Raw genomic sequence first — 25,454 nt, 5'->3', positions numbered from 1 at the left:
CTCAGAAAACAGTTTGCTACTTCACGAGTCACCATATATACCCATTAGAGAGCTCAGATAGCTTCCCGGCCTAAGTGAAATTTGCCTTCCTGAATATGACAGAGCATTCCTGCTTCTTCCTCCAGCTAGGAAATATTCCTTCAGCTCTCTGAAGACCCTCCATAAATTCTACTCCTTTCCCCTACATCTCCTCCCTGCACATCCCACTCCTTGGTCAGCTCCTCGGTGAGAACATACTCTCTTCAACCTCCTTTTCAACTCATTTGTTTTTCTCCGGGAAAAAACAAAACAAAACTGACATCAGAAAATTAGCTTTGGATTGCCAATGAGCATCCCTGGGAGTATGAAAAGAGCACAGTTTATCATTGTTGGTTTCTCCAAGTAAATTAGTACCATTTACTCTTGTAGACATTACATCCTTTACCTGAATCTTCTTAATTAATTGGTGACATCTGCAATCCTGGTTGTTAAGGAAATCTGTGTTTACCTGGGGCTGCACAGTGAACAAGGACAGATGGCCTTGGAGGGACTGTCAAGAGAGTCAAGCTATTAGAAGACAAGACAAGGATTTCCATGAGGGCGCTGTGCTGAACAGAGAGAAGGGTAGGGTCAGAGTGACTAGAGTCACACGCAAGGAGTGCAGGAGTAAGCATTGACTCAAAGGATGACTTGATGGACACAAGAGAAGGAATGGTGACCAGGGTGGTCAAGAAAGTAGGCTGTGGAATGAGGTGGTCGCCACTGTTTATGGCCCATATGGCATCACTTCTATCTTCATCTGCTAATTTCTTCTGTGATCACCGTACCCACATGGCTAGGTGACCCAGGCTGGCCAGACCCTGGCACAGAAACAGGTTCCATAAGCCAAACGAGGATAGAGACTTTCCTATGACTTGATTTAGGACCATTGCAAATAATAATAATAATAATAATAATAATAATAATAATAATAATAATAAAATAATAAAATAACTTATTCCACTTTTCTTTTGGAAATGATGAGCTGTAATAATCCTGTAGTCCTAGAACCAATTGTCAGTGGCTAATCTTTCCTGCCATGTCAAGAGAACCATCTGGAGGATGAAGGCAACACAGGGAGGCAAGCTGAACAAGGATATGATGGGATAGACAAATCCATGATTTGAGCCCCTGGATCTAACCATTACTGAACTCACATTTCTGAACCCTAGACATTCCAGGTATAGGCAGCTATAAACTTTCATTTTACCCAAGCCCACCTGCAACCAAGAGTCCTAACAAAGACACGGGTTAAGATAAAAATTAGATATTACTGACATGTTTAGGAAGAGGTCCTCAAAGAACTAGCGTGAATTTGGTGTACAGCTTGATGGACACTACCAAGGTCGGGGTTGATCCTTGAACATATCCTTCAGTGAGTGGTGAGCACTGCCTTCCCTCAATTATTCAGATACCATGTTGGCATAACAGCCACATCTCTTGGGTCGATAGGCGGAACCAGTCTCCCTCAAAATGGCAGCCTAACAGCATTCTACTGGAGGCCCAGGGGGAGACCTGCTAGGACTTCATTTTAGTCCCTCTCTGGGGAAATCCATTTACTCATGTAACAGAGATGACTTTAGTGCCTTTCGTGTTTCAAGCACTGTGCTTGGCATTGGGAGCTAGACCTATAAGCAAGCTCAGCAAAACCACTTCCCTAAGGAAACTCACCGTCTAGTTGGGGACATAATTTTATAAGCCATTACAATGCCACTGTGGTATAGGAAATATCAGCATGTCAAGGGAACACATAACAAAGGTATCTGATTTCTATCCCTGTGTATTGAATTACCATACATTTCGTGTTTAAAAGCAACACCCAGGAATAATCTCAGGGTTCTGTAGGTCAGAAGCCCAGTGGATTGGCTAGGTTCTTTGTTCAGGGTCTACAATGACAAAATCAAGGAGTCAACCAGGCGAGGCTCTTATCCAGAGGCCCAGAGGAAGACTCTGCTTCCAAGCTCATTGAGGCTGGCAGCAAAATTCTATTCTGTGTGGTTGTAGGACTGAGGCTGCTCTTTTCCTTGCTGGCTTTTCTGGTGGTGGTGGATGTGGGATGCTCTCCGCCCATGGAAGTCACCCTCATCCTTTCTCATGTGGCTCTTTACATCTTCAACCAGAAATGACACTTGGAGTCTTTGAATCTCTCTAACATCTCCTTTTGCTTTCCTCTTCTGCCACCAGTCAAAGAAATTTCTCTGCTTTTAAGGACATACATGATCAGATTAGGCTGACCCAGAAAGTCTCCCCTTTTTAAAATCAATATAAGATTTTAATTATATCTGTAATATCTTTTCACAGCAGCACCTAGATTAGTGTTTGATTGACTAACCAGAGAATGGAAATCTTCAGAATACCTTTAGAATTCTTACCACAGCAAGGCATCTAATCCAGGCTGTGAGAGTCACAGAAGGCTGCTGGGAGGAAGCGGCATGTGAGCTGAGTTGTAAAGAAATGGTAGGAATTCGCTACAAAGAAAATAATAAGTACAGCAAAATTCCCAGCAAAGAATCAAGGGAGATCTAGGCACATAGGAGAATAGGGGGGAAAAAATCCGGTTGATTGCAGTAAAGAAGACTCACAGGGAAGAGCAATGAAAGATGAGATCAGAGGGCAAAGAAAGGACACCGTCATAAAGGTTCCAGTAAGCTCTGCTCCGCCTCCCAAGTCTCATTCAAGTGCATGAGGTTGGATGGACATTTGTTAGCTGCAGGTATGTCTGAAATTCATGCTTTTCTCTGCAGGAGGCTGTGTAAGTAAAACGCCTCAGAGCCCAGTACACACTAGGCATTCGACAAAATGTTTCCCTTCTCTTTCCCATCATCTTTTTGTGTTCTTGCTTCTCTTGAATCCTAATTCACATATCCGTTCTTCCAAAATATACTGATCGAGCCCCTTTTCTGCCGGGAGCTGTTGTGCACAAAAGATAACAAGATAAATAGATTACGTGCATGCGTCGGAGGAGGCCACAGTCTAAAGGGAGAAACTGATAGGTAATGTCAACACATAAATCACGGAGCATGCAGGTAATATTATAATGGAGGTCGTGGGGTTTCGGAAACATTCCTTCATAATTTAATGCCCAATCTGTGGTGTGGTTGTGGATCTAAATTAATCAAACTCACAAAGGCAGAGAGCAGGTTGGTGCCCGCGGGGGAGGGGGGGCTGGAGGGGAGGGGGGATGGGGAAGTGATGGTTGAAGGCTACAGAGCTTCCGTTCTGCGAGATAAATAGGTTCTGGAGATCTAAGGTACTGCACAGTGCCTATAGCTAGCAATGCTGTATTGTATACTTAAAAGTTGCTAAGAGAATAGCTGCTATGTTAAGTGTTGTTCCAGGGGGGGAAAAAAAGCGTCTCTGGACCTGAGTTTCATCTCCCTCTGCAGAGAAACTGACAGCACCTTCCTCTCTCCCTCTGCAGAGAAACTGACAGCACCTTCCTCCCTCCTAGAGTTGCTGTGGGGATAATATATGTATTCGAAGTAAAGAGCTCAGCCCCCAGCTTGGCACACGGTTCAGGTTTTTGGAAGTGGTTGCTGATATTATTCACAGAACCGAAGTTTGTATATATATTTATAAAGATGCATTATGTACAAGAAACTGCACACTTGATAGGATTCTCTGCATTCTCTAGAGACCCTTTTCTGGATGTCTGCAGTCCATCTTTGTCGAGCCATCGATGGCATATAAAAATGGTCATATTAGACAACGTTTGCTTCCCGCCGCGGGTACAGGCTGGTCCTAAGCAAGGTGTCTCACCTTCTTCATAGACCAACTCTTCAAATATGGGAAGACAGTGCTTGTAGTGAGCTCCGCCACCTCCATCCAGAGCTTTCCATCTTCCTCCCCTACCCTTTCTTCTCTCTCCCCTCTCTTATCATCTCTGGTTCGTGTTCACGTCTTTTCTTCTTACTAATACTCGCTATCTTTGATTAAGGGCTGGATACATGTGCTGAGTTACATAGATAATGGCATAGATAATGGCATAGATGGAGAATACATAGATAATGTCAATGTTTTCCTTATCCAACCAGTTTAGTGCATATTATAGTGCTTTTGGGTTTGTTGGTTGTTTACAGACCATGAAAAGAAGGCTCAGAGTGGTGGGGAAGGAACCTCAAGGTCACACAGCTAATGAAGAGCAGACCTGGAGTTTAAACACTGACTCCTAAGTCATGTTGTTAATCACGCCTCTATGCTGTTTCCTATCCTAATATTTCAAAACCACAAGACAATATTCTTAAACCGAATGGTTTAGGTCACTTCCTGTAGCCCACATAGTCAGAAGTGACTTTTATTTCACTTTATTTTTTAATTTCAATTAGCCAACATATAGTACATCATTGGATTTGATATAATGTTCTATGATTCCTTAGTTGCGTATAACACCCAGTGCTCATCACATCACGTGCCCTCCTTCATGCCCATCCAGAAGCGACCTTTAGCTGTAAAAATCAATCAAGGCAGAATTTAACCTAGGGGATCATCAACCTTCCTGATTGGAAGTGTTGGATTATCGTTCTACACTCAGATTGGTCTCAGCACAAGACCATCTAGCTTGGCAGATGGGGGTCAAGTTGCAAGGGGCGGTGAATGTCTATTTAGTGTGCCTTCAGAGCTGAGCTCTCGTCCGGGGTGCTGCAAGGCAAACTCCCCCCCATCTCGCTCACCAGCCCTGCCTCGACTCTTACACCTTTAGAGGACACGTAGATGCCCTGGCTGTGTGCCATGCACGCACTGGGCGTGTGTCCACATGGTGCTTTAAGAAATGGATCTTTTGGTTCTCTTTTCTGATCGGCACCCTGAGGCTTCGACACGACGGCACACAACTCTTGCTGAGCTCCATACAGAGGTGTATGCATTTTTTCAAGCAGAAGCTCGCTTCTGGGTGCAGACTGTACCTTCTTCTTCCCTGAATCCCCAAAGCCTATCCCAGGATACAGCAGGTGCTCAAGCTGTGTGTGGCATGATGAAATTGGGCACAGCTCTCCTCTAAAGACTCCTCTAACAACGGCCTGAAGGCAGAGACAGGAAGCAATGGGTTTCATTTACAATGTCTGTAAAGATGACTGTGTCTGTTATTTATTCTTCCTGTGGCATAACATCGCAGCCATCCATCACGTGGGCCAGTTCAGTTATTAAACAGAACACGCAGGTACCATGAGTTATTTGCTTCAGTGTGTATTTCAATTCTTGAGATTCATGGGGCGTGCTCCGAAATGCACACGACGGAAGGAGGGAGCCCTGTTAAACTGTTCCGGCGTTGATTGTGGGGGGCAGAGGAAGAGAGCCTGAGGTTGACGGAGCTTGTCCCTGCCTCCGTACCCTTATAGCCCCGAGGATGGGTCCGCCCTTGCGGAATGGAACCAAGGGACCAGGAATGGGGTTTTCGTATTTTAGAAGGTACAGAACTTTGCACCAGGCAGAGCTGAATTCAAACTCCAGCTTCACTAGATGACTCAGGCAAGTCACTGACTCAGTTTGGGGCTCAGTTTGGCCATCTGTAAAATGGGAATGATAATCCCTCGTTTCTGGCATCATAAGGAAGATTAAATGCGATGACATATTCAAAGCACTTAGCCTGTGTTCCTTCGGTAAGTATGTGTTCATCACCTACAATGTAGGCAGGTAGCCAAACAGGCAAATTTCCTTTAGCCGCTATATTCGTCAGCTCAGGCTGTCATCACCAAACACTGCCAGTTGGGTGGTCTACACAAGAGTAATCTATTTCTCACAGTTCTGGAGGCTGGAAGTTCAAGCTCGGGATGCTGGCTGATTTGGCTCCTGAAGGTGCCCACCTTCTCCACGTGTCCTCACAAGGTGGGGAGAGCTCTCGAGCCCCTTCCTCTTCCTATAAAGACACCAGGCCTATCAGATTAGAGTCTCACCCTTATGACCTCATTGAACCTTAATGGCCCCCCAAAGACCCTGTCTCCAAATATAGTCACATTGGGTGTGACAGCTTCAACCTGTGAATTGGGTGGGGGTGGGGGGAATACAATTCAGTCCATAGAAGCTACTCTTTGAGAAAGTCAAGAGTTTCTCAGAGTCAAGGAAACCAGTCTGGAATTGGAAGGAACCAGACTGCAGGCTGGACAGGCTGTTGGTAGAGCAATGCCCGGTGTCCACTTACAAAACACTACTCAGCCTCGACATCCAGCTCTACTTTCACCACATCTGTGAAGAGTTCTCTAACCTCTCGCCTCAAAACTAAGCACCTCCCCTGAGGACCCACTGGACTTCTTTCATGTATTAACTGAATAATGTCTCACCCTGTATTGTGTAACTCTTTATTTACTTATTTGTCTCCCCACTACAGTATGAATTCTTCGAGGGGCAGGACTTTATTTTATTCACCTTTGTCAGCCAGGGTTATGACAGGGGTTCAGTAGAGAGTGGTAGATCAATGGACGGGCAGATGCGTGGGTATGTGGATGGATGGATGGATGGATGGATGGATGGATGGATGGATGGATGGATAAATGTTGTCCCTACAGAAAAGCCAAAGGAGATGCTGAGACTTAAGTTTCCCAAGCAGGTAGCTGGTATCAGCGAGCTCTATCAGTGAAGAATCTCTCTTACCTCCAGACTTAGATTTTAGGGGAAAGTCCTCCTGTCTGGGAGTAAGGCTGGCAAGGGTTTGGCCAGCAGTAGTGCCAGAAAAAGACTGAGGTGTAAGGCCGTGCACCAGAATAGGAAAGTAGCAAAACCAAAGGGCAACCTAAGGAACAAGGCAGAAGGTTCGAGTGTGGTGAAGCCCGTGCCACAATCAGCCAAGCACTAGAGAATTTCGAGCATGCATAGTAGATGTAAGAGACATCAGGCTGGTTAAATGCCCCATGACTTAAGGCAAGATTGGTCCTCGTAACTGGAATTGGAGCCAGAAGCCTCAAGCTCTCAGTTACTAGAAAGAGTCATGAGCCAACTCTACCAGCCCCTGATCTATGTGGTAGGCTGGAGAAGACAAAATGTTCAAAGCCACCCCGTGAGGTGGGCAATGTCATATTCATTTTACATTTGAGGAAATAGGCTTAGAGAGATTAAGTGATTTTTCCCAAGATCACAAAGCTAACAACTAGAGAAATTGGGGGAAAAGCCCATTTTCTACATGATTCTATGTTGTCTCTTCAGTATTGTGCAGGGGTTGAATAATACTGGCTTCCAAAAGATATCCATATTCTAATCCCCACAACCTGTAAATGTTACTTAATCTGGCAAAGGGGACTTGCAGATTTGATTAAACTAAAGATCTTGAGATGAGAAAATTATTCTGAATATCTGGGTAAGCCCTTGATGTAATTCCATAATCGGAAGGGCCCAGGAAACCAGAAGGCCAAAGGAGGAAGTAAGAAATGTGACAATAAAAGCAAGAGGCTGGAGTGATTCAAGGAAGGGATCATGAGCCAAGGAGTGCCTCTGGAAGCTAGGAAAGGCCAGGAACTGGATTCTTTCCTGGAGCCTCCAGAAGGAACCATCATGCCAGTATCTTGACTTTAGCCCAGGGAAGCTGATTTTGCATTTCTGGCTTCCAGAACTATAAATAATGTATTTATGTTGCTTTAAACCACGACAGCCATAGGAAACTAACATAAATAATAAGATGAAAAAAATGAAAGATGAGTGCTAAGCATTTCTAAAGAAATTTTTTAAGATGAAAGGTGTCAAATGATTTCATAATGGAAGATGTCATAGAGAATATGACCTCCAGCTTCAGCTGAAAAATGACTTTCCTCTCCTCCTAAATTCATGATATGTCCTTTTCAAGTCCATCAAGACACTTTTCCCACTGAATTTTCACATATTCTTATAACCAATCTCACCACTCCAAGATGTCATGGCCGCTTATTCAAGTATGGCACAAAAAATGAAATCTACTCACCATTCTGGTTTAGGTGACCAGCCAAGAAATCAGAAAGCCACTCACTGCTGGTCCACTCAGCCTGGATGAGAAGTGTATAAGAAAACCTTTTCCAATCTTGGGGTGCCTGGGTGGCTCAGTCGGTTAAGCGTCTGCCTTCGGATCAGGTCATGATCCTGGGGTCCTGGGATTGAGCCCCTCATCGGGCTCCCCACTGAGCAGGGAGTCTGCTCTTCCCTCTGCCTCTGCCCCTCCCCCTGGCTCATGCACGCGCTCTTTCTCTCAAATAAATACATACAATCTTTAAAAAAAAATCCCTATCACAATCTTGATCCTATTTAAGCCTCGTCAATAACCTTGTGAACCGGGGCGCCTGGGTAGCGCAGTCGTTAAAGCGTCTGCCTTCGGCTCAGGGCGTGATCCCGGCGTACCGGGATCGAGTCCCACATCGGGCTCCTCCGCTGTGAGCCTGCTTCTTCCTCTTCCACTCCCCCTGCTGTGTTCCCTCTCTCGCTGGCTGTCTGTCACATAAATAAATAAAATCTTTAAAAAAAAAAAAAATAACCTTGTGAACCTGCTAGAACGGGGATTACTCTTAACCACATTTTTTTGATTGGGAAACTGGAACCCAGAGAAATCTAGTTCTCTGCTTCATGTTATACAAAGGGGCCAAAATTAAACCCTGGGTCTATGTATTAGCCTGCTCAGGCTGCCATAACAGAGTAGCCCAGACTGGGTGGCTTAAACAACAGAAAGTTATTTTCTCACACTTCTAAAGGCTGCAAGTTTACAATCAAGGTGTGGGCAGGGTTGGTTTGGTTTCTTCTGTGATCGCCCCTTGCCTTACAGACGACCGTCTCCTCTCTGTGTCTTTATGTAGTTTTCCCTCTATACATCTACATCTGAATTTCCTCTTACTAGGATACCAGTTAGATTGGATTAGGTCACCCTAATGACCTCATTTTTTAAAGCTTTTTATTATGGTTTATTATAAAGGGTTTATTATAAATGGTTTATTATACAGAGCATGGTCTGGAATGAACCAGAGCACAGAAGCTTCTGTCCCCGTGGAGTTTGGACGATGCCACCCTCCCAGCACAGGAATGCTTCACCAACCCAGAAGTCCTCTATACCCCTTTGTTTAGAGCTTTTATGGAGGCTCCGTTACATAGACATGATTGATTAAGTTGTTGGCCTTTGGGTATTATCACAATCTTCAGCCCCTCTCCCCTCTCTGAAGGTCTGAGAGATGACATTGAAAATTTCAACCCTTGAACCCCGCGTTGGTCTGGTTATTGGGGTAACCAGCCGCCATCTGAGGCTATCTAGGGGCCCACCAAGAATCACTTCATTAGCATTCGAGCAGACACCCCTCACTCTGGACACTCCAAGCTGAATGACCTCATTTTAATTTAATCGTCTCTTTAGAGACCCTCTCTCAAGTACAGTTACATCCTGAGATACTAGGGATTAGAACTTCAACATATGAATTTTAGGAGGATGTATTTAAGCCCACAACAGACTTTGAGGTTTTGGACCTATGTTGCTTTCTTTTTTTTTTTTCTTTTCATAATATTTTTATTATATTATGTTAGTCACCATACAGTACATCCCTGGTTTTTGATGCAAAGTTCGATGATTCATTAGTTGCGTATAGCACCCAGCGCACCATGCAGTACGTGCCCTCCTTACTACCCATCATAAGAACTAGGAAGATTGGTAGGACCTATGTTGCTTTCTTTCTTTTTTTTAAAGATTTTATTTATTTATGTGACAGAGACACAGCCAGCGAGAGAGGGAACACAGCCGGGGGAGTGGGAGAGGAAGAAGTAGGCTCCCAGCGGAGGAGCCCGATGCGGGACTCGATCCCGGAATGCCGGGATCACGCCCTGAGCCGAAGGCAGACGCTTAACGACTGCGCCACCCAGGCGCCCCTGCTTTCTGTCTCTATCAAGCACCTCAAAGAATGGCACCAGTACATCTCCACATGACCCCAAAGAGCAAGAGCCTTGCCAGGGTTAACACCCTCGAGTTCTGGGAGTCCGCGGCACACAGTGCAGCTTCAAGGAGATGGGGGGGGGGGTGGAGAATCCAGGCTCTCAGAGCCCGAGACTACTGACTGCACTCAAGAAGTTCTTATATAACCGACACGAGAAGAGCCCTCTTCAGAGGCAATGAAGCCGCACTGTCTGACAAGCAATTTGAGCTCCCAGAAAGCAGGCATTAGGCAGGGAAATCAAAAGGGATCTATTCTGGTACCTCCTCGGTTAGGGATGCTCTCTGCTTCCCTGACAGGTGACCTTTAAGCAAGCACAGCGCAGCCAGATTGAGGGGGGCTCCTTCCCGGCAGGGACCGTGAGTGATGTGACCGACGTGCCAGTACATACCCCATCCCGGCCGAGGCATAAGCAAACATCCCCTCATGAATGTGACCCCAGCCTGTCAAGCAATTTTCCAGTGTGAGTATGTTTTCAATTAAGTTTTATTCTGAACAATATTTGGAAGTGATGCCTGTGGTCCCTGTAAATGAAAAAGCAAATTGCTGTGACAGATTTAGCTATTTCTTATGTGGGAAAAAAAGGGGGGGCAGCACTCAAATTCTGGATGTCATAACCATTATGTCTTTAGGCAGAGACATTTTATAGCCCTCCCCACACCTTCCTGACACTCTTCTTGCCCCCAAAACACACAGACACATGCACACTTTTCATCAACCTAAATTTCTATTTGTTTGTGGCAAACGATTATTTTTTTAAAAAGGTTTATTTTATTTATTTGACAGAGAGAGAGAGACAGCCAGTGAGAGAGGGAACAGAAGCAGGGGGAGTGGGAGAGGAAGAAGCAGGCTCATAGCGGAGGAGCCTGACATGCACCAGGACTCCGGGATCACGCCCTGAGCCGAAGGCAGACACTTAACGACTGAGCCACCCAGGTGCCCTGACAATTATTTTTCTTTCTTGGAAAATTGGTCCAAGTCCTTCGGTTGAGAGAAAGGCCATAGCCGACTTTTACCAGAAGAAGAGGAAGGAATAGACTGCAGAACTCTTTTTCGTCTCTCTTTGCCCCGCCCCCCTCCCTGCTGGCCACTCCCCATGAGAACTGAAAAGAGAATCACTTCACGAGGAATAATATCTATAGTTTAATGAGCACTTACTCCGTGCCACCCCACTGCACTCTATTCTTCATGAGTAGTTTTGCATTTAATCTTCACAATTCTGTGCTGGTGGTGGTACTATGAGGCTCATTTTTCACGTGGGAAAACAGACTGAGCAACTTTCCCAAAGAAGCAGAGATTGTAGCCATGTCTGTGTTAGCAGAGAAATAGCTCTCAGAGATGTCCATGTCTTAATCCTCCATCCTCGGAACCTAGAACTGTGTTCATTGACAGGGCCAAAGAAACTTTGCAGTGTGAGTAAATTAAGAATCTCAAGATAGGAAGATTATCCCGATTATCTGGGGGCGAGGGGTTCAGTAATCACAAGGGCCCTTGAAATAGGGGGAAAGGAGGCAGCAGAGTCAGAGGAGATGGGGCAATCCAAGCAGAGGGTAGAGGAGTGCGATCACTGACTGCAGAGCTGGATCAGGGGTCAGGAGCCAAGGAATTGGGGCAGAAGCAGCTGGGAAAGGAAACCAATTGTCCCCTGAAGCCTCCCCAGGAAACACAGCCCTGCCAACAGTGCTTTGAGGCCAGCTCCATGAGGTTTATCCCTCCTTCTGACCTCCCAAACCGAAACATAGCAAAGTTATGTTATCTTTAAGCCACTGCATTTGCAGTAATTTGTCTCAGAAGCAATAAGATACAAAGTCCCCGTCCAGCTGTCTCCTCTCGTGTCTAAAAGTTGAGCAAGGAAGAATCACCTTCCAGTTTTGTTTAAATCCTGTCCTGATGAAGGCTCAGCACACTTGATCTCTTTGCTCCCCTGACAGGCTCAGCGTTAGAGGGAAGTTCTGCTGAATCTTTATACCAGTAGCAACAATATTAGTTACTTAACACGGAGGAAAATGAGGGTTAAGTGGGGCAAGAGATGAGAAAGCCTGAGAACGCTGGACTGTGGGCTTCTTTAGGGCCACGTCTACCTAGACCCCAGCCTGACACAGCAGAGACATCCAATTAATGTTGAACGGTGGGATAAACGTTGGATGGACGCATTGGTAGATGGGCAAGTGGAAGAGGTGTAAAGCACTGCGTACGTACCTAGCATACAGAAGGTGCTCAATCAATAGCCACTCTTAGGCGTTCTAGGTGATGGTTGATGGCATTAAGGTCAGGGTATTAGGGGGTGATCAAATACTACCGTTTCTATCATTTCTCCCTCTCCACAGAGTTCCCAGGGACACACAGACACACACAGCAAATGGGAAAGTAAGTGCAGTGCTGCTTCACCAAGAACCGTACTGGTACCTGGAATCCCAGTTCAGGGCTCTGGTAAATACACATGACTTAGGCTCAGGGAAGACAGATTCCCTACCTCCCCTCACTTTGTGACCACCTCGCCACTCCCACCACTTTTCGTACTGAAAGTAAACCTCAGAACACACACTCTGAGGGGCACCTGGGTGGCTCAGTCGGTTAGGTGTCCAACTTTGGCTCAGGTCATGATCTCAGGGTCCTGGAATCATTCCCTATGTCTGGCTTCCTGCTAAGCGGGGAGTCCGCTTCTCCCTCCCCACTGGCTGATGGGCTCTCTCTCTCAAATGAATAAATAAAATCTTAAAAAAAAAAAAAGAATCCTACACCCTGAGGTGGTAAAGTGAGTGGAAATATGACCTGGTCTGTATAACTGGGTTCTGGGTTAACCTATACACAGAACCCCCGTGAATGGAATGGAGCAGTAGGGACCCACAGCTAGGCCTAGATCCCGGGTAAGAAGTGGAGCTGAGAGGCCTTTCCAAAGAGTGACTTCACCCAAAATAACCACAGGTCATTATGACATCACCTCTGCCCAATCAAATCAACTGTGTTTCCTCTGCTGAAGAGAAAGTGTAAGAGGCTTGGGAAGAAACAGACCAGGCAGAAGAAAAGGGCAGAATTATTACTCCTCTTAGCATTACTACTAGTAGTTATGATGATGGATGGATGGATGGATGGATCCTCTGATACCCATTGATCATAACAAAGAGGAAGCAAAGACAAATACATGGAAGGTAGATTCTCCGGGGTAGCACAAGGGTCTGATGAAAAGTATTTATGAGGTGTAACAAACTCAAGTGTGGGTCTGGCTGTATCAATATAAAAAGGAAGGAGGAACTATCACCTGAATACCTACCATGTACCAGATATTGTGTGTTATACAGGAAAAAAAAAAAAACACAAGACAAATGCTGAGTGGAAGGTGTTATGATCCCATTTTAAGGCAAGGAGTACAAGCTCATGGATGTTGAGTGACTTGCTTAAGGTCACTCAGCTAGGAACTGAGGGAGCAAAGATCCAAAGGTTTTCTAGCTCCAAAGCCATACTCTTTCCCAACAAGTTCAGGTTATGGAGAAGTTGAGCTGATCGGGCCCAGTCAAGCAGAGCGTACAATAGATACCCACTCCTTGTGTCCCCTCAACATCAGCCTCCCATTCTTCAGATACGAGCTCCTAGAATTTCTTGTAGGGAACCACGCCTCCCCATCTCTGGCCATGTGGCTTGCCCAGGGCTGACCCCTGTTCCCTGCTGTAGATAGCCCTATGCCTCGGCTGATCGATCATCCCATACTCCATCTCCTTGGTCACGGAATCGATGCAAGAGGGACATGTACAATACGTGTCAATCACAGAACATTTGTGGGAATTGTTGGAGGATCCCTCTCTCTCTCTCTCATCTCATCTTATCTCACCTCGAGTCACTGAGAAGACAAGGAAGAAGCTTGGTCCAACTGGGACCAGCACCAGAGTGAGGCTGCCAGAGAAAAAAGTCAACATAGGAGAAAGAAGAGCCATGAAATAGAGACATCTCCCAACGACAGATCCAGCCAAGCTCGAAACCAGCTTCCCTAGACTTTTTTCAGTTGCATGAGACTACACTCTATTTCATTTTGTTTCTGTGTATTTCAATCTAGTTTTTACCATACACAACAAAAAGTCCTAATACAGAGAGGCACTAGCAAAAGGATTGGGGTTATTTTGTACATTTACAGAGACTTGCAGGTGGTAACTTATACCTCAAGGAAGGAAAAGTCCAGACCTCTGGAATAGGAGTCTGTCCTGTGTAGAACATCAGGACCTAGACAAACAGACTGAGTTTCTAGAAGCTTTTCAGTCTTCACCAGGAACTGGAATGCCAGGCCTTGAAAAGGGAGCAGATGCCAGGGCCTGCAGATGGCACCGTAGCCTGGAGACAGGGAAGACAACAAGACAAAGTTCACCCCTACCATATGCACACCACATTCATGAGCAGAAAGACTTACTTCAACAGATTGTTGGACTGAGGCTGCTGATGTACTTTCTGACCCTGTTGGGTTCAACTCATGAACTCCAGCAACCTAGGATTGAGGATGGGGCCCAACCCCAAGCCCCATGGTGGGAAGACAGAGGCAGGAAAGGTAGAAGTTGAGCAATGATGTAGCCAAACAGTAACAAGTATGGAAAGGGAAGAAAAGAGTCTTTGGGGTCAGCATATCTCCAAACAGCTCTGCCAGTTCACAGAGGAAATAGTGATTTTAGAAAGGAAGTGAAGAGTATATTATAAGGAAGGGCTGAGAGTCTTTCAGGGAAATTAACAAGGCTGCATTCTGTAGCCTCTAAGGTAGTGATGACGGTGGTGATGGGGATGGTAGTTATCATAGTGCTGGTGCTGGGGATGGTGGTGGTGATGGTGACGGTGACGGTGATGGTGATGGTAGTGGTGATGGTGACGGTGATGGTGATGGTAGTGGTTATCATAGTGGTGTTGGTGGTGATGGCAGTGGTGGTGATGATGGTGGTGGTGGAGGTGGTAGTGGTTATCATAGTGGTGTTGGTGGTGATGGCAGTGGTGGTGATGATGATGATGATGGTGGTGGTGGAGGTGATGGTGGTTGTCATAGTAATAGCAGTGGTGGTGGTGAGGGCAGAGGTGGAGTGATACTCACCATATATGATCCAGGCATTGTATTAGACCCATTATTTCATTTAATTCTTACAACAACCCAAGGAAATATGCATTATAAGCTCATTTGACTGATGTAACGGACTCAGAGAGACTATTTAGCATGTCCAAGAGCACATAGATAATAAGTAAAAAAAGAAAGAACTTAAAACCAAGAGCATCTGACCCCAAAACCAGTGCTTTTAACCATTACACTTAAACTCAACTTCAGCAGAGCTCTTGGAAACCTTTGGTGCCCTCCTCAGTCCACTGCAATGTGCTTCTCACCCAGCCTGGGCATATCAGCAATGTGGACTTTGTGTTTCCCTAAGTTCATAGTTTTCCACACATTGTCCTCTATGCCTATGGTTTCTAATCTTTCAAGTAGGACAACTCCATTTTAACATCAAAGTATTTTGCTGATCCTTCAATGAACATACTTGTCTTTTTAATATCAGTGACCAAAAAAATACATTAAAAAGAGTTATCCTAAAAGTACACAACTTAAACTATGTGAATAATCACAACGGCATCTACTTGTATTTGAAAAGTAGCCAATCATATATTTTATTTAGAAACATTACTTATTAAGGCCATAGTTGAGACTTTGTGAGTATAGGAATTGGCCAATAACTCAGAGGCAGAAGAACCCATTACTGGATGTTATCTCACTAGTTCCTTGGGGCCTTCCTATGAAGAGTGTGGAAGTAAATGGTGTTGATCCGTCAGGGAATGGCAGTGGGGTGCATGCTTCACCCGCTCGGCGATGTTCAGGAAAATAGAAGCTTCTGTTTCTCCCTTCTCACCCTTGGAGCTTTTGGAGGTTCCAGATGTTTGGCTGACATGACCAGGAATTAGGCTTCTCATCCCAGTTCATTTGCTAACGAACCATGTACTTCTGTGTTCCAGGCACCCCCCCCTGACTCCCCCCCCTCCAGGAGTTCCTTTTCCTCATCTGTAAAATGAGAACCTTGAACCAGGACTCTATGGGTTCTCTCAAGGTGCAATGTTTGGTGCTATTCGTTCTTGTGCATCTGGTATATTTCTCCAATCCCACTTCTTCAGAATCTCCCGCTATTTATCATCAAAAATAACCAGTATGTTAAAATGCAATGAAAAACTTCAGAATGAGATTTTTCAAAATATAATGTTCTACCAGAGAACTCGTCAATAATGCCACTGCCTTACTGAATCCATAGAACAGTTCATCATCCCCTTCCAAAACCCAATGTGAGCATGAAAGAGCAATATATTCTTTTGAAATAGTGGTTTCGACTCTTTTAAGGTTCTGGGCCTAATTTGCCTCTCCAACTATAAGAAGACACTGTCAAGCCATGACAATGGGGGGTGTGCCTGGTGACAGGAGCACAGGCTTGAGTCAGGCTGCATGGCTTCAAATCCTGGCTCTGACACTTACTAGGTAGGTAAGCTTGGACAAGTTCCTTAGCTATTCTTGGGCTCAATGTCTATATCTGTAAAATGGGCATACTTACCGGACTTATCTCACGTAGTTGCTGTGAAGATTGGATGAGATAAAGCACATAAATTTGACTTGGCGTGTGGTAAATACTCCATGGTTGATGGTAAAGCAGAAGAGTGAAGCATTCCCCCTGTTGCTAGTTTGATGATTGAATAAATTGTACCCCTATCCTCTAAAGGAAGACAATGTAAGCCAATAACTGTTATTACTGGGGGTTGGGCTGAGGGAGCAGTAAATGGAGAAGGGTAACCCTGCCTAAGAGTTCAGAGCGGCCTTTACAGACAAGTTTTCCACCTGCATAGGGATGGGAAAGTTAAGTATAGTTTTCCAGGACAGGAGAAGGGGTGAGGAAATCCCAGGCAAAGAGAATAGCATGTTCAAAGGTCCAGGGGTTGCAACATAATGGTAAGTTCTGAGACCCTCAATAGTTCAGCATGGCTGGATTGTAGGAAAAGGTCAGAAATGGTGAGTCCCTTCAGAAGAGGGATTGTGTTTCTCTTAGTGTTCCCAGCACTTACCACAGTCCCTGACCATGGTCTCAATAAATACTTACAGAATGAATGAGGCTGAAGGTCAGACATGCCATGTGGGGGCGGGGGGAGGTTGGACTTTGCTGTGACATCAATGAGGAGCCATGGAAGATGATGTGGGGAGCAGAGGGGAGACCACTATGCTGATTTGAAAGATGGATTGGAGGTGAGGGGGGTGAGGGTCAGCGAGTTCAACCACAGCAGCTCACTAGATAGAGCTGTCATTCTCTTTAGGTCCAATGTACAGATGAGGAAACAAAGGCTTGGAGAATTCACTGACTTATCCAAGGGCCTACAGCTTTCACAGGATTCAGGTCAGCTTGACTTGAGTCCCATGTCCACTGTCACTGAGCCCACACAGGCCATTGACTTCTTTCGGTCCCTAGCAATCCTGTTTGCAGCAAGTAGAAGAGATCTAGCGATTCCTTAACTCACTCTCAGCTCAGAGAGATATCAATACCAGAAAAGAGAAAAGGATGGTGGTGTGTCTTCAGCCGTTAGAGTGTGTGTCCGTGTGTCTATGTGTGTCTGTGTTGTCTCGTGTTGGAACATTAGCTACAATCCAAGAACCTTCCGGCAAAGGGAACGGTGCCTGCAGGCACACATACCCACATGGACACGGAGGAAGCTCAGAGTCATGCCTAAGAGCAGATGAGCCCAAGCTGTTCATTTCCCCAAAAGGATAGAAAGTCCAGTGTTCCCAGAAGAAGCTGAAAAGAGGGACACACTGGGGAAAGGATGGAAGGAAACAGGCTAGGACACATTCCTAAGAGAAGGAGTGGGTGGTAACAAGGACAACTACCCGTCTCTGGAGGCAACAAAAAGGTGCTGAGAGATGGAACCCGTGGGGACCCTGGCTTCTCAGCTCGGCTCTGGTCCTGTCTCACTGTGTAACCATAGAGAGGTGGGTGGTGTGGAGCACAAGGCAGCATTTCGGGCAAATATGACGCGTGCCTCGGTGGCTCACTTGGCAAAGTGTCTGACTTCGGCTCAGGCCATGATCTCAGGGTCGTGGGATCCGGATCGAGCCCCACATCAGGCTTCCTGCTCAGCGGGGAGTATGCTCTCCCTCTGCCCCTCCCTCTCCCCCTGCTCTCTGTCTCACTTTCAAATAAATAAATGAAATCCTTAAAAAAAAAAAAAAGCAAATATGAGATAACAAAAGGTGGAGCCTTACTCTTGAGAAAGGCTGAACTGGCCTCGAAGTTTTGCTCTTCTTTTTCGTACCTGTGTGATCCTGAGAAACTTTATCTTTCTGAGGTTCAATTCCCTTACCTGCAAAAGGAGGACAGTGATGGGACCTAGCAAAGTTCGAAGCAAAGACTGAATAAAATGTGCATGACAGGGCTAGCGGGGTGTCTGGGTCAGAGGAAGTCCTCAGTGGGTGGTGGCTGCCATGGTGACCATGAAAAGTAAGATGGAAGGGAGGGGTGCAGAAAGAGAAGAGGGGAGCCGGCATGGAGAAGGAGGAGGGGGCCATAGAGTCACCGTGCAGACAGCAGGAGATTCCAGATCTCCATGGGCTTGGCACACGCCTGGCACATCAATGCATCTCAGGACCTGTTAGCCATCTTTCTCTTCCCTTTCTTGCATAGTTTACCCGACCTGGCTTTTGAGACTGAGCTCCCCAGAGCAAAGAAGAAACAAGTCTGTCAAGTGGTTTCTCCACTTCGGAAAGCCCGGACACAGAGACAATGGCCCCACCTACTGCATGGCAGAAGCACTGCCTCTACTCCTCCAAGGGCCCTTTCCAAGGAGTCCTGCCTCCTGAGCAAAATGTCACCTCCACCATACTCTGCTGTTTCCCTGTCTCACCATCTTTCTACTCTCCCTAAAATGTAAATGAAGCCGACAGATGCTTGGCAAATTCAGTGATCTCAACAGAATCCCAGATAAACATCCACGATGGGAGAGTTAGGGAAGGACAGAGCTGTATCCAATGAGAGGCCCGAGAGCGAGGCCTCTGGTGCTGGCTCCCAGTTTACTAACTCACAGGCTTGCTAGCCATAAACACGCTCTAGCTTTTAGGGGTTGCTGGAAACCCTTTTCTGGGAAAGCACCCTCTTACTCCCTTCCCCTGTCTTTAATTATTGAAATTGGACTCATCTCCCTAGCCCTCCTTGGCCTCCCTTTGCTTTTAAGACAATGCTTCGATGTCTTAATACGGCCCGGGAGGCCCTGGGAGAGCTTTGCATTTGTGGTGGCCACGCCTGAAAAGCCTTTTCTGGATTGCTCCCCGGTGGGTTTAGCTCAACTATTCCCTACTTCAATGAGAACTGGATGTTTGGAATTGTTCGTGCTTGTTCTCTTCCATCAGACTGTGAGCATGAGCTGTGCGGACAAGATTCTCTGTATCCTTCACTCTTCTGTGCCATACAGACCACAGAAGCCCTTCGTTAGTAGTTGTGGAAAAGCAGACAAATTAATCAATTAATTAATCAACAAATCAATGAGTAGAACATCTGTTCTAATGACGTCTCTGGCACTTACTGGCATGGCTTTTGGCCAAACTCACCCACCTCTTGCCTTCGTTCTCTCAATTCAGCTAGTGATACCTACTACCGGAGACCCAACAGTGAGCAAAGCAAAATTCCTGCCCTCAGGAACATACATTCCAGAATGTTCGGAAGGGACAGAAAATTAGCAACAAATTACAATACAAGATAATTTTGCAAGCCCACAGGAGGGGCTTCGAGACCATTCTGGGATTAGGGGTGTCTTCCCAAAGGACATGACAAGTTAATATATAGAATGACAAACAGTGAATGAATGCAGAGCAAGAAAATAGAGCAGGCCAAGAAGTATGGTGAGTGCCACACTGAGCAGGGTTGTCATGTCGTGTCACAAGTGGTCTCACTCATCAGGAAACGAAAATGCAATGGTGCAGCTAATTGGGGAAAAGACATCCCAGGCAAGTGCACAGTGTTAAACCAGCCCAGGTGATTGTGTCCAACGGAGTCTTGTCTTCTACACGCTCTCTCTTGCACTCACTTTCCACAACAAGCTCCTGCCAAACGCATAAACTGCATCTGAGAGCAACTTCTGTCCTCAGGCTCAATGCTTTCCTACATGGCTGGCTGGGCTAAAAATCAGGAAGAGACGGCAGGTCCCCTCTGCCGGGCCTCGCTTTGCCTGGGCAGCAAGTACCTGCTTCTTCCCATCAGCCCTCCATGGTCTTCATCACTGGTGGCCCCTTACGACAATGATCTCCCAGCAGATAATGATCCCAGGGCAATGATATCCATTGGTCATAGAGGGAGATTATCAAATTTCCATATTTTTAAATTTTATTTTATTTAAATTCAATTAATTAACCTATAGTGTATTATTAGTTTCAGAGGTAGAGTCCAGTGATTCATCAGTGGCATACAACACCCAGTGCTCATTCCATCCAGCGCCCTCCTTCATGCCCATCCCCCAGTTACTACATCTCCCCACCCACCTCCCCTCCAGCAACCCTCAGTTTGTTTCCCATGATTAAGAGTTTTTTATGGTTTGTATCCCTCTCTGATTTTGTCTTATTTTATTTTTTCCTCCCTTCCCCCATGTTCATCTGTTTTGTTTCTTAAATTCCACATATAAGTGAAATCATATGATAATTGTCTTTCTCTGATTGACTTATTATGCTGAGCATAATACCCTCTAGCTCCATCCATGTCCTTGCAAATGGTAAGGGTTCATTTTTCGATGGCTGAGTAATATTCCCTTGTATACATACACCACATCTTCTTTATCCATTCATCTGTCAATGGATATCTGGGCTCTTTCCATCATTCGGCTATTGTGGACATGGCTGCTATAAACATTGGGGTGCAGGTGCTCCTTCAAATCACTATGTTTGTATCCTTTGGGTAAATATCTAGTAGTGCAATTGCTGGGTCATAGGATAGCTCTATTTTCAACTTCTTGAGGAACGTCCATACTGTTTTCCAGAGTGGCTGCACCAGCTTGCATTCCCACCAGCAGGGTAAGAGGGCTCCCCTTTCTCTGCATCCTCGCCAACATCTGTTGTTCCCGGAGTTGTTCACTTTAGACATCCTGACTGGTGTGAGGTGGTATCTCATTGTGGTTTTGATCTGTATTTCCCTGATGCTGGGTGATATTGAGCATTTTTCCACGTGTCTGTTGGCCATCCAGTTTCCATTTTATTTTGAAAAATCACTTTGGCAACAGCATGAGAAATGTATCGGAGGGAGGAAGCTGAGCATAGGGAACCCAGCTAGGAGGGTGTTACTGCAGTCCAGCAACCAATGAGGGTGACCTAAATTCAAGTAACAGCAGTGGGGATAGAGAGACACTAGCAAAGTAGAACTGGTAGAACTTGATCACGGTGTAAATGCAGACCCATGTGGAAGAAATTCAAGGATGACTCCTGGGTAAGGTTCTGGCAACCAGCAAACTCTGGGCTGACAGCTCAGGGCTTGGCGATGTCGCTCACTGAGATGGAAGAGAAGAGTGGAAGCAGAGTGGAGAAAGATGACAGATGATGAGTCCTGTACCCCTTTTACCATATCCCAGCCTGCCTTGGGATTTGTTACAGATCAATTGTCAAAGATAGGAAGTGATGCATTTTGTATAGAGTAGAAAAGAGAAAACTTACAAGTGTAAATAATTAGAGGTCATTTTGAAGCAGGACATGTTTCGTTGCAAAAAGATTGTATTTGGGATTGAAGGTACAAAAAGGCTTGAGGTCATAGGGGCAGGACAGCAAGGGGAAAAGATGAGACTGTGACAGAGTCTCGAAAGTTTTGGTGGGTGGAGACAAACAACAGATGAGGAAATTATGACCAGGCTCACTATCTAATCAAAGCCACAGCTGTGGGAATGAGGAGGCTGTGTTTGAGAAGCGGTGACTCAAAGAAATGTATTAAAAATTGTCCATAGCTGTAGTGCAGGGTGCTCTGAAGTTGGTGAAGAAATTACAATATTGTGTGGACATCAACTCTGGGAATGGAAGTTGTACGCAATGGGCATCATTATCTTCCTTCGGGGTTTAGTACAAAGAACATGCATTTTGGAGTCAGATAAGCTCATGCTCACATCCTGGGACCACTACTAATGAGCTTTATGGTGTTGGCAAATGAACTAACCTCAGCAAGTCTCAAATTCCCCGTGTGCAAATGAGAAAAGCGATAACTTGCAAATTTTCTGATAAATAAACAAGATGATACAGAGTAAAAGCTCAACATATGTTCATTTCTTTCCGGTACTCTTCTTGAGTCTGTGCCCATCTACCTACCCAGTAAAATATCTGAACAGGGTCCCCGAATACCACGTATGTGGAGCGGATACCAATGTCAATTGGCACTAGGGGAGTTCCTCAAGCTCAGGTTGTAAAAAGAAACCACTACGAATCAATCTGTAAACACAGACCAAATTGTAACCTTGAGCATGAACATATTGAATATGCTGGAAAAAGTTGCAAATACCATACGGGGGTCACAGCCAGGTGAGCATGGTATGAATCACCTGCTCGTTCTTCCTCATAAGTGCAGAGACCTAGACCCTTAGCCATTATGGCAGGGAGCCTTCTGCCCCAGGTCCACATCCACTTCTGCTGCTGCTGCTCTGGTTGTCCCTCTGTCCGTCCATGTCCAGGTGTCAGTACCAACTTCCACTGTGTCCGAGTCCATGCTGAACTTTACAAGCTTTCTGCGATTGTAGAATTAAATGATATTCCATTGCTCTTGCTTACACTGTAATATGTAAGTAGAAAAAAATGCTTTTTCCTTTTTTCTTTTTAAAAATTTATGGATGTCTTTAATTTATTCCTTTTTATCCTCATAACTATTCATATTCACCTGATCACCCTCTCAATGGGCAACCATTCTAAAAGTTTTAAACACACTCTTTTGCATATATGTTTCATTAATGGATCACGTGGTAATGCGATTGGTCATTTTTAGTTCTTCTGCTTTGCCCTTGACTGCCACCACTAGCCTGTGAGCATCCCAATGATGGGCTCATGCATTATTCATCTTTGTCTCTCTCTGGTTTAGAACAATCTTCCACAAAAAATCTTCTAAAAAAATGCATATGGATTCAAAGTCTACAATATTCCAGAGTCTTAAAGATTACAGGTATACCTCGGAGATATTGCGGGTCTGATTCTAGACCCCTGCAATAAAGTAAGTCAAATGCACGTTCTAATTTCCCAGGGCATATAAAAGTTATGTTTACATGATTTAGCTTATTGTAGACAATTAAGTGTGTAACAGCATTATGCCTAAAAAAACAACGTACATACCTTAATTTTAAAATACTGATCATGAGGGGGTCCCTGAGTGGCTCAGTCGGCTAAGCGTCCGACTCCTGATTCCAGTTCAGGTCATGATGCTTAGATCGGTCCGTGCTCAGCGGGGATTCTACTGGAGATTCTCTCTCTTCCCTTTGTCTCTCCGCGGCTCACACACTCTCTCTTTCTGTAAAATAAAATGTTAAAAATACTAACCATCATCTGAGCTTTCAGATGAGTCATAATCATTGGTGACAGATTACCATAACAAATATAATAATAATGAAAAGTTTGAAATATTGTGAGAATTACCAAAATGTGACACGGAGACAGGAAGCCAGCAAATGCTGTTGGAAAAATGGTGCCAATAGACTTGCTTGACGCAGAGTGCCACAAACCTTCCATTTGTTAAAAACAACAACAAAAATCAATCAATCACACAATATCTGCAAAGCCCAATAAAGGAAGAAGGCGCAATGAAACAGAAGTACACCTGTACACAGGTGAAAGGTTCACAGCCCAATTCAAATCATTTGTGAATGCCTTACCTGAACTCAGTACAAACTCAGGGTTAACCACCAATCTGCCGTCTGGGAGCAGACGTGAGCAGTAGAGACAGGGCTTGGGTGCAGGGCAGCAATGGTTATTCTTACTATAAATGTTCTCACCTGATTCCTCAACTTTTGTAGGTGGCCGGATCTTTCCAGAAAGGTGGGAGGGGGAGTAAGTATTTTTATAGGAATTTGCATATAACAGAGCTGCAACTTCAAAGTAAAAAGTTATCAGGGATTCCTAGATTAAGCTATTAGCTCCTCTTTTCCACACTCAAGGACCACGCTACGGATAAGTCTGCGTCCGTGAGTGAGTGCGGGTGCGTGGGTCTGATATTCTGCCAGTACACGTTACCGCAACCACACAGGAGGCAAATATGGACAAGCATCCAGATTGTTGGTAAAGAGCCTCCCTTGCACCCCACTCCGCTAGCCCACAGCCCCCTCTTCCCCCTAGACTCTCCCTAAGCCTTTGGACCGTCCCTTACTCAATGGCTGAAGAGTGATCCTGGCAGCATGGGTCCAATGCTCCTGGACCTGCTCAGATACCAGTCTTCCCGCTTCTGGTCTCGCTCATACCCTGGCTGAGCTGGCTGCTGGCTGTTTTATTCTTATTTTTTGTCAAAAATCAATAAAACTTTATTTGCTTCCATTTCTTCGCCATTAACAGAAACCGGGAAAAGCAAACATGTTTTGTGTTTACAAGGATATATAGCCTCTTTACCCAGAGAAGATGAAAGCCACGAAGGACCACAGGGACGATCAAAACCACCCCCCCCCCCAGAGCTGCCCTTGTCACTTTAGACAAAGCTCAGTCCCCTGGCCAGGGACCCTGTATGTGGCCAATGCAAGATGAGGGCCAAGAAAGCGGACCAATCCGTCCCCGTGATGTAAAGTCGAACAGAAGCTACGCCAAGGGTCCAGTGCCTGGATTTTATAGGGTGCAGGAACCAGGTGGCTACTTATTAAAAATAAATAAGTAAATAAAATAAAACAAGGTTCATTTGAGGCACAACATTTTTACACCTTGTTTTGTTTTTAAATCAGTAAAAGAAAGCGGGTCCTAGAAGCTGCATTTGTCTTTTGTTTAGTTTGTTTTTGTATAAATTCAATTAAATTATGACCCTGCTGAACACTTCATTTGCATGAAGTTCTACGCCATACATATTAATTGTAGTAAAGTTAGCCCTCCCTGTTCCCGGGGGAAACACCACTCTGGAGGCGCCTGGCTGGCTCAGTCCATAGAGAAGGCGACTCTTCATCCTAGGGTCGTGAGTTCAAGCCCCACATTGGGTGTGGAGCCCCCAACAAAACTAGATTTCAGTTTTCACTGAAATCTAACCAAACTTCGTTTCCTAGACTGTGACAAGACTATAAATGATATGAAAAATAGGCTGTTGGTTCTTTCAGGCAGTGTGTGTGTGTGTGTGTGTGTGTGTGTGTGTGTGTGTGTAATGGTGTCTGTGTGACTCTCCCTCATTCCCTCTGCTTCTTTGTGGACCACGGTTCCCTTCTCCTCCAACACACGGTTCAGGTGCTTACTCTAGGTTGCTCAGGACCACCATGACCTCCCCATGCCCTCTCCACATCCTGACCCAGAAATTTCACCTCCTATTTCTAACTGCTGGTTCAAATTCCTGCTGGTAGGCACGACATTCACTTTTCCAGTCAAAATCACTTCGCTGACTTAGCCAGCTTGACCGAGCCACCGAGGTGGCAGGGGAGACGGGG

The sequence above is a fragment of the Ursus americanus genome, chromosome 9 (genome assembly GCF_024610735.1).
Source record: "Ursus americanus isolate L20-20 chromosome 9, mUrsAme1.1.p, whole genome shotgun sequence".
Taxonomy (NCBI): Eukaryota; Metazoa; Chordata; class Mammalia; order Carnivora; family Ursidae; genus Ursus; species Ursus americanus.
The sequence above is the reverse complement of the archived record's forward strand: the minus strand, read 5'-3'. Positions refer to the sequence as shown.